We start from the raw sequence: 10060 nt of genomic DNA, 5'->3' as shown, positions 1-10060 counted from the left end.
AATGCCGTCGGTGGCTAGATGGCTGCGTGCCGTCCCAAAGACAGCCGTGCAACCGAGAAGAAAAGTGTGCGTTAGCCGCGCGGCGAGCAGCACGGCCTGTGCACCCGTGGCCGCCTATATTTATCCGAGGATGCAATATTTGGCCGCGTCTTCTAGAGACTCGACCGGCCACATTCGTCCCAACTTCGAGCGCGCGGATGGGCGCATGAACGAACGAACGCAGCCTCGGAGCAGCCTACACCTCTCTTCTCTCTCTCTCTCTCGCGCTCGTTCTCCCCGTCTCTCGCTTTTTCCCTCTTTCTTTCTTTCTCTTTCTTTCTCTTTCACCATCTCCCTCTCCCCTTTCTACTCTCTCTGCTCGCAGCTCTTTTTTTCCCTCTTTCTCTCTCTTTTCCACATCGTCCTTCTTTCTCCCACCCCTCCTCTCTCTCTCTCTCTCTCTCTCTCTCTCTCTCGCCTCCACTCTCTCCATCCCGCTCCGCGTGCTCCTTCTTCTGCTTTATCACAATGAGCGACCGCGTGTGCGTGTCCGTGTCGTTAGGCAGTAGCTGTCGGTGCAGGCGTGGTTGGTTCCTTGCCCTCTGTCGCGTATTTATATCTAGCGAGTAGAGCGAATGCATTGCGGCTCGCTTCTTGTTTGCCGGGACCCGCTTCTCTTTCTCCTTTCCACGCTCGCCCGACTCTGCCTCTCTCCCTTCCTCCTACACTCGCCCGTCCGCTCGCTCGCTCGCTCGCCGCTACATGCTCGCGCGCACTCGCACGCTCGCTTTACCCTCTTCTCGCTTACGCGTCGCGCGGCCCCGCCAAACCTGCTCCGAGCAACGTTAACGCCTAGCGCCGGCTAATCACACCGGGATACCATCGTTTTTCTTGGAAGCGGCGGGGCCGATTCGCAGAGCGAGGCGAAAGAGACGGCACGCGAGCTAAATATAAAAGAGGAAGAGGGACGGGTAGAGTTCAAAAGTTGGGCCGGAGAAACCATACGGTGTTGGCAAAAAGTAGACCACGGGGAGCGGTCGTATTGGTCGTGGGCACCATTATGGCATCCTTGGTCGCGTATTACCATTCGCTTTTTGTTCTAGCCGGGTCCTCCGGTATGCCCCGTTAAATCCGCTCTAGAAAGAGCGCGCGGCGCGCCGCGACGCTCTAACGCGCGCTCTCGCCGGCTAGCGGTTCGCGTGACGAGTTATAATTTTCCAACAGTGTTGTACCACCGCGGCCGCTACTTTGGAATCTTTTCCGCTTTCGCGTCCTCTCCGCCGCCGCCGCCGCCGCCGCCGCCGCCGCCGCCGCAACGCGCTCGCGAGCGCGTCGATCGCCAGAGAGGATTAAAATAACGCGTAATCGCGAGATTACGCGGTTGCCCTCCTAGTTCGTCCGTGTCTCGTCTCCTTCTTTCACTCATTCGGACTCTCCGCGTTTCGCGGAAACGACCGATTTTTCTCTCTCTCTCTCTCTCTCTCTCTCTCTCGGATTAATCGCGTTTTTCCTGTGGCCGTGCACACACGCTCTCCTTACGTGGATAAGCGGCGATTCGTCGAAGCGAGCCGCTCGAATCCTGCCGGCTGATCGCGTTCGATGAAAATTCCATGCTGCGAGGGGAAAATTACGGTGATTCTTGAATAATCGTTGTTGGTTGTTCGGACCTGCTATACGGAAGAGGTGGATAATGTTTCGCCGTGGAATAGGGTTAATTAGACGCACACGCTAGCGGGCTCGCGTCCGTGAGACCCTTCGCTCTATCGCCGGGCCCTTTTTAAACCGAATGTTTGCTCAGCCGTTTAATTGCCGCCGGTAATTTTCCCAACTATAACGCAAATTTATCCGATTCTGCCGAGCGTCCGGTCGTTCGCGGAACCGGTGCGGTATCCGCCGTTCTTTATTCGCGTGTTCCTCCGCAGTCGCGTACCTCTGGGGCCGGAGCCGATAAGGCCCGCCGTCCGCGACAAAGCACCGGGGTTTATTAACTCACCGGTTATCCACGGAAACGTCGCGATACCGTCGATTATTACCGATCACGAGGCTATCCATCGTCGTGTTTCTCATTAATCACGCGGCCGACTTTTACCTGAAACGCGCGTTGTTGGCGAGACGCCGGGTTTCTCGCGGCGACGCCACCAATTCCTCCGGCAATCGACGGATTCGATTATCGGTAATTAAGCAGTCGCGCTTATTAGCAGATAAAAGAAGGGGCAACGGCTCGTAGTCATAAACACCCATCGCGTTTCCCGATCCGCGCCACTTACGTATACACGCGCGGCAGCCGGAGCACCGCGGCGCGCGCGGCGGGAAAAGGTTTCGTCGCCGGTACGTCTGTGCATGATCCGCGGAATCCACTGCGAACGAAATTCTGCCCTCTCGCGAGACCCCGTCCGCGATTCGTCGTTTCCCTCGCCGTCTCCCCGCGTCCCCCGTGTCCTTGTGCAGAGGCGCGAGTACCGCGCTCGCAGCTTCGCAGATCCGTCGTATCGAAAGAGAGAGACTTTTCGCGAATTTTTCGAGAAATCGAGCATCGATCTCGTCGTCGACGTCGCGCGAGTACGCGTGATTCGTTCGCGGCCTCGTTTCCTCGCCACCCGGGAAACTCCGTGACTACGGACAATCGCCTTAACCGACGACGAAAAGACGGTTAAAGTGGAAAAGTGGAAAGAAAGGAGAGAGAGAGAGAGAGAGAGAGAGAGAGAGAGAGAGAGAGAGAGAGAAACGTGGAGGAAAATGACAAGCTGTCGAGGTTGGTCGGAGGAAAGGACGACGGAAGGAACGGTGCCTCTTTAAAGTATCGGGAGCAATCTCCCTCGGTTGCCACTGTTACAATTTCAAACAGTCCTGCGTTTCATTTATTTTTTATCGGGGAGAAGTTTGTTGACCTTGCAGTGCGAAACGCCAGGAATACATTGGAGGAGGCACGAAAGTGGGGTAGAGTAGACGATGGTGGTGGCGGCGGCGGTGGTGGCGATGCTGGGGGCGGAGGGGTAAGAGACGTCAGGGTTGTGCGAGCCAACGCCACGGTGGTGAGGGTTGCTCGAGCGGAGTGGGATGAATCGGACGGCGAGCAAGTTATTTCGCGCGAAATGTGCATTGGCCGAATTTGGCCTCGTGATTTTTTTTTTCTCCTCTCTTTTCCTCTCTTTTTCTCCCTTTTTCCCTCTCCACCTCCCTCCTTTCCACCTTTTTCCCGCCTCCGCCCCCCGCTCCTTGCTCGTCCGCGCGAAACTCCTTCGCGTCACGGCTCTACGCCACGCGTTCGCCTATCTTATCGCGATAGAACCGCGATTGGTCGCTCGTTCCACTTTTTTCTTTCTTTTTCTTCACTCTCTGCTCTTCTTTCCCGCTTTTCCTTCTTTTTCTCCTTTCGTCGTTGGAACGCGCGCGATGGAATATTTCGTCGCGATAGCAGCGTCCGGGTGGTATCGATCATCGATACGAGAAGGAGCAACGCGCGTGGGTGAAACGCGTGTTCCTCGCCACGCGAAATTAGGCGGTTCATCGATATCCGGCCAACGTCGTTCCTCCTCGCTCCTCCTCGCTCCTCCTCGCTTTCCTTTTGCGCGAGCAGACGAGAAATCGCGCGTCGAGACGAGAACGCGAGTGGACCGCGTTGGACAGGGCGACGCGGAGATGGAGAAGGGAAAGTGGCCGTTTTGCCGATTACCGCGGAAATCCTCGAAACAAAGGGGGACACAATGGCCTGGCCGATTTCGCTTTTATCGAAATCGCACCGGCCAGCCACGACTCGTGGGTCGAAGCCGTGAAAGCGACGCGGCGGAAACTACGGCCGACGTTATTGCAACGGCCACGTGGCACACCGCGCGAACAATGATACTGCATAAGAAGTTATTACGGACAAATGGTACCGGTGTGCACAGCCGTAATTATCGCCCGTGAAACGACGATTCCCGGTAATAACGTTCCGGAAAGGTCTCCGTTGATGTCTCAGATATTAATCGCGCTAGGTTACAGCGTTGCGCGATATTATCGCGGAAATGATCGCGCGTGAAACATGGCTACTAAATTAAAACCCGCCCTTGCCCGGACACCGTGTTTTTCGCGGTACAATCCCGTGCGCGGCAATGAATCAAACTAATTAAATCATTCGCCTACGCGGTACAATTATTTCGCTTTAAATCACCAGCCGAGAGGGCCCGCTCGATCTTCCTTCACCAGCGGCCATTCTCGTCCTCGTCCTTTTTTTCCCCCCCGCGCGCCGCAGCACGATCGAACGGATTCGGAAAGCGAGAAGCGAAAGCTTCTTAGACTCTTCCTTTTCTCTCCTCTTTTTTCCCCATCTTCCTCTTCTTTCCCCCCCCCCCCCTTTTTTTTTTTTTCCCTTCTCCCTTCGTTAAATCACCGGGCTAAGGACGACTCCTAGCCTCCGCGTCCCCGGTGTACGCGAGAGCAAAGTTTCACCGGACGACAAGGATAATCTTGGCCGGTTTTTGGGTCACTCGGCGAAGGGACGTCCAAAATTGAAAGTACCGGGTCGAGGAACCAGCCTAACCGCGGGTTAGGTTAGGTTACTCCGGTTCGCGTCCCGTCGTCTGGCCACGTGTATCTCTTGGCCCGGCTCGTTTCGTTTAGGCTCCGTTTCGCGAGTTTTTTCGCCGCGCCGAGCCAGCCGAGTGTGCATGCTCTTTCGCTTGCCGCTCGAAACCGAATTTAGAGCGCGTACTCGCGAAAACGAGTATAGTTACGGTGTTCGTTGCCGGAGCGAAAAAGAAAGACGGGTGAAACGGAGGAAGCAGAAGCAGCAGCAGCAGAAGAAGAAGAAGACGAAGAAGAAGAAGAAGAAGGAGGAGGAGGAGGGGGAGGAGGAGGAGGAGGATGAGGTGGAGGAAGGAAGAAGGCGTTTCGCCTGTGCGAAACTCATGCCGAACGGGGCCGGCATAGAAGATTCGTTATGCGCCATGCCGCACGAAAGATACGCTCGTACGACGAAACGAAGGAAAATTACGAGCAGTGCGCTAACGCGGAGTAATATTTAACGCGGCAGAAAATTCTACCTCGGGCAACGTCGCTAAATATTCGCGATTTCTCCCCCTCTCTCGTTCTTTATGCCTGATTTTTTCGTCTTTCCGCTCCGCTTTGCTCCCTCTTCTTCCCCATTTTCTGCCCCATTTTTTCCATCCGCGGTGCGCGCGCGCGCACGAGTATTCGGCCGACGTCGCGGCAGAAGGGTTGCGTTTCGTAATTAATGGGATTAACGCGTTTAACAAAGGCAATTAATATCCGTGGTTAGGAAAACAAACGCGCGTCGGCGGTGGTCAGTCGTTGGCCAGCGGCTGGCATTGGCGGCGGCAGCGACGCCGTGTCCGCGATGGCATCGCGGCGGCGTTCGTTGGAAACGAGCACCGGGTTTGAAGCGTAAATTATGACGGGCCAGACGATTGACGCGTTGCGATAATTAACACGTAATAATATACCGTTAATATTCTTTTGCAATTGCATATCCTGCAATATTCATGGATTTTTTTGCTCCGTTCCAGCACTGGTTGCATAATACCGCTCATTAAGCCCGCAATCAGATTGAACCGCGTTGGCCATCGCCCGTGGCTGCCCGCGTTTACGTATTCCGACATTGTGTCTATTTTCGCGCGTATTCGTAAGAGCGCGCTCTAGCGGGAGCGCGCGCGAGCGCGGCCCGCTAATGCCGATTAAAGTGATGGCCGCGCGCGAATTACCCGACTTCTCCTCTGCCCGTTACGATTTCTCTCGCCATTTTCTTTCCACGCTCTCGCGAAGCCGTTCGACTCGTAATCGTTTTATCGCGATGCGATACGGTCGCTCCCGTGGATCGCCGCGGAAAAAGCAAACTTCCTACGGTATACTCCAATAAGACCGATCGCGGCTGTTCTTCGATCCGCGCGCCTTCCTCCGATATATACCTATGCACGTACGTTCGCTCCGGGCCGCGCGTCTTTCATTCACGCGACCGGCAGGCGTCACCTAGAGAACCAATAAAGACAGCATCGAAACGAAACGCCAAGAATGTGACGCGCTGCTCGTATCCGATCCCCCCACCCTGCCGCCGTGAACCCTTCCACCTCCTCTGCCGCCGGTCGTCGCAGTCCGCTTTTATTCCGTTGCAGCGCGAAAGAAATCCGAAGGCATAATAATTAAATCGCATCGGGGTAAACGATCAAGCGTTCGTCCGTGGAAAGCGACTCGCGCTGACGATGGGACACGAAGAGGGGTAACGCGAAAGAGGGGCGACGAAGCGTAGCGGAGCGAGAGGAAGGGATCGAAGAGTGGCAAGAGTCGACGGGAATAAGAAAGAGGGAAGGAGAGAGAGAGGGCGAGATAGAGAGAGAGAGAGAGAGAGAGAGAGAGTGAGAGAGAGAGTGGGAAGGAGAGGCGGCTGTCGTGGCTTCGTGTGCATAATTGCCGTGATTATGGGTGTGTCAGTTCGGCCCGTCTAGGTGCATACACGCATTCGGCTCTAGATGCAGCTGATCCGGGTGCGTGTAACGGCGCAGCAGCAGCGACGCAGCGGAAGCGCTGGCAACCGCGCAACGGCGCAGACCGATGCGCAGCATCATTATCTGGAGCGCTGCTTAGCGAGGAGCATCATCCATGTTGCTCGTTAACTCGCGTGCATCTCATATGAATAAACTTCTTTAATTATCGCCAGGCGGCCGCTCGGGGGAAACCTCGCCTCGAACGCCACCTCTTCCCCGCCGTTCGCTCGCTCCTTCGCTCGCTTCTTCGCTCGCGACGTTTCGACGAATTCCTACCGACGATGCTCGCGCGACCTCCTCTCGAAACCTCCTTAACCTAACCTCGTCGCTTCGTTTCGTTTCATTTCGTTTCATTTCGTTTCATTTCGTTTCATTTCGTTTCATTTCGTTTCCCGTCGCTCTTTCCTTCCTTCGGCCGCGTTGCGTCCGTTGCCCGCGGGCGTCGTTGCTCCTTTGGCCGCGCACTCGCGCATGCGCGACGTCAGTGGCGCTTCGCGTGGGTGACGCGGTAAAAATTGAATCGTTCCGTCGCTGTTCGCGTCGTCTTCTCGCGACAACGAAACCAACTCCGGATAAACTTCTATCCAGGCTTTCCCTTTTCAATTCGAGCATCTCGGAAAGCAACGGCGACGCGTCGGGACGACTTTACCTCTCTCTCTCTCTCTCTCTCTCTCTGGCACCTGTTCGCTCGTTCGTTTCGCGATCCCAGGAACCGTGGCGGATTACCCGCGACGCGTTTACGCGTGGAAAATATCCTCGTGATCGTACCCCCGGTGTAACGAGTGAGATTCGCCAATTTGGCAGGGTCGTTTGCACCGCGGCGCGAAAACTGCGCCGGGTCCGCTGATTTACGATAACAGCGAGGACCGGCGCGTGAAACGACGGGGAAATTTGGCCTGGAGAAGAAAATAACGTCTTAAACGCGTCGTTGCTCCAATTTCCACGAGCGAGTGGCGCAGTTTGGTGCAGTCCGGCGAGCGAACGAGAAGAGAGAGAGAGAGAGAGAGGGAGAGAGAGGAGAAAAAAAAGAAACTTTGAGGCAAGCATATAACACGTTTATGCATTTTCCTGCCAGTAATACGCCGAAATCGATAGCAGTAATTACGTAGAAAGCTCTGCGTGTCGTCGATATGACTTACTGCGGCCAGCGCCGCAATACTCCTGTCCGGATCGGACGACCGCTCTGATTGTCGGGATTATTTCGCGCGGAAACGGGCCACAGCTTGATTACCAGACATTTTCTCTAATGATCGTGTGTGCGTTACACCGCGTCGCGCGTTACCTAGCCAGCCATACCTTCGTGGAACTTGCGTAACTTCGGTAATTACGAATCTTCTATCATTATCATTATCGTGATTATCATTATCACGCGGCGTTCCCTTGATACCCGTACGCGCGCCCGGCGTGCACGCACGCCACTTATCCCGTACAGAGAGACACGTTCGCACTTTCACATTTTTCCGCCATTGCTCGGATATCGCGGGGTGAAATTCCGCGATTTGAAAACCAACGCGAAACCGAATAAAACGAATCGCCGTTACGCGACACCCGTGACTTCCGCGCGATCCATGCCGATCCTCCAATTCTCCGCTCGTTTCCAACGCGTTCGCATCTCGCCGACGTTTCGCGTCCTGCGTCCACGCGAGGAATCGCGAAAAATTTCGCAGCGAGGGAAGAACAAGTATCGCGATCGCGATATCGTTCCTCGCGACATTCCTCGCGACCAAATCGCGAATCGCGAATCGTCCCAACGCGAGGAGATAGCGATGTCGATCAATCGCGCGGAATTAAAGCTCTGCTTACGGATTGTCGCGCAATAAACACGCGTTACTCGATTTCATAGCGGATAATCGATCTCTCCTGCGATTAATCCAGTTTCCACGTCTGGCGAGCGACGTCGGGATGGCCGACTCTCGCGCGGATTGACACGCAGCGCGAACGCGTCGCGATCGTGGATCGTGCGTCGATCGGCCGTATAGATGGGGCGCTCGTTAATCCGTTATTGCTAATCGGTGGATCGGATCGGCGCGATCCACGAGGCAGGCTACGAAGTTGGAATGATCGCGCACGCGCAGAGGGGCTCGGTCACTCGGCGGTTTTTGCGACCCTGGATCGCAAGCAGGATGCGACCTCGCGGGAAAGAGACCGGAGCATAATTTAGAACGATCATGCGATTCCACGATCCACCGATTAATCCGGCGATTATCTACGCGAGCGAGCGAGCGAGCGAGCGGACGAGGAAGGAAGAAAAAGAAAAGGAGAGAAAGACAGGATGTTTCGGCTGACAGATAACGCGCGCGATTCGCGGACTTTCTAATCGCGTTCTCGTCGACAGGGTTGGCAACTGTGCGGAGATCCTTGCTCCCGGTCAGATCCCGGATCTTATCCCGTGTGCACCGGTGTCGACGACGGTATCGTTGACGAGCCAAAAAATATAGTCGATACGCAGAGCAAAAGAGAGAGAGAGAGAGAGAGAGAGAGAGTGAGTGCGAGAGGGAGGGAGAGGCGCTCGCGGGGAGATCGATCGTAACGGGCGTGCACCGTTTCGCGGTCGATCGTCGAAGGGCGGGAAAGCCTGTTTCGAAAAGGCTGTCACTCAGTTTACGCGATCCGGAGTTCGAAACCGGTTCGAACAGGCGTTCTGGGTTCGGTCCTGGCCGCGGAGATCGAACGCACACGGGCAACAGCAACACCGGCAGCAGCAGCACCAGCAGCATCAGCAGCAGCAGCACCAGCATCAGAACCAGCAGCACCAGCCAGCAGCAGCAGCATCTCTGGCGTAACGGAAGCCGCAATAGCCGCATGGATTCTTGTTTTCGCGTTGCTTCTCCATTTTTTCTCTCTCTCTCTCTCTCTCTTTCTCTCTGTCTCTCTGCTCCTCTCCCGTTCCCTCTATCGCCGTACGCGTTCGCTTCTCCTTCGTTTCTCTCTCTCCCTCTGCCTCTCTCTCTCCCTCTTTCCCCTTTCGTCTCTTTTTCTTTTCTATTTCTCTGTCTCCCTCCGCGTCGCTTTCGTTCTCCTTTTTCCCCCGTTTTCCCTATTTTTTCCTATTTTTTTTCCCTTTTTTTTTATTATTATTTTTCCTCGTGTTGCTTCTCTTTGCGCGCAAGCTCGTGCATATACGCATCGGCGGGCGTAGCTCTGCTGCCCGCTCCCTGATAAAATCCCACAAAAATCGAGAAGCCGTTAGCTCTCCGGCTAGCTATGGTAACCGAGAGGTGGAACCGGTGCTCAATATAGATTCAGGGAGCAGCCTTTACACGGAGTGCATTCGACGGGAGTCGTTGTTAATGCTAAATGAATTTTAATCCTCGATTTTTGGACGTTCGACGGAACGCCCTTTCGACCCACCTTCGATCCCTCGCCCCGATCCCCCCCCGTTGCCGTCGCTGTTTCGCCGCGACCCCCTTCGATTCCGCCGCCTCCTCCTCGCGTGGACCCGCTAGCTGTACGGAAGCCCGGGATACGGGAGTAATTAAAATATTGACTAATCTGCAATTGCGGATGAAAAAACGCGTGCACGAACGGGTACACGCGCGAACAGCGCGCGCTGCGCGACGCTGGCCGACGCCTGGAGCCGATCGAATATTCTCGATATTTCGCGG

This window comes from Eufriesea mexicana, unplaced genomic scaffold (assembly GCF_001483705.2).
Source record: "Eufriesea mexicana isolate 0111107269 unplaced genomic scaffold, ASM148370v2 scaffold294, whole genome shotgun sequence".
Lineage (NCBI taxonomy): Eukaryota > Metazoa > Arthropoda > Insecta > Hymenoptera > Apidae > Eufriesea > Eufriesea mexicana.
This window is presented reverse-complemented; position numbering follows the sequence as displayed.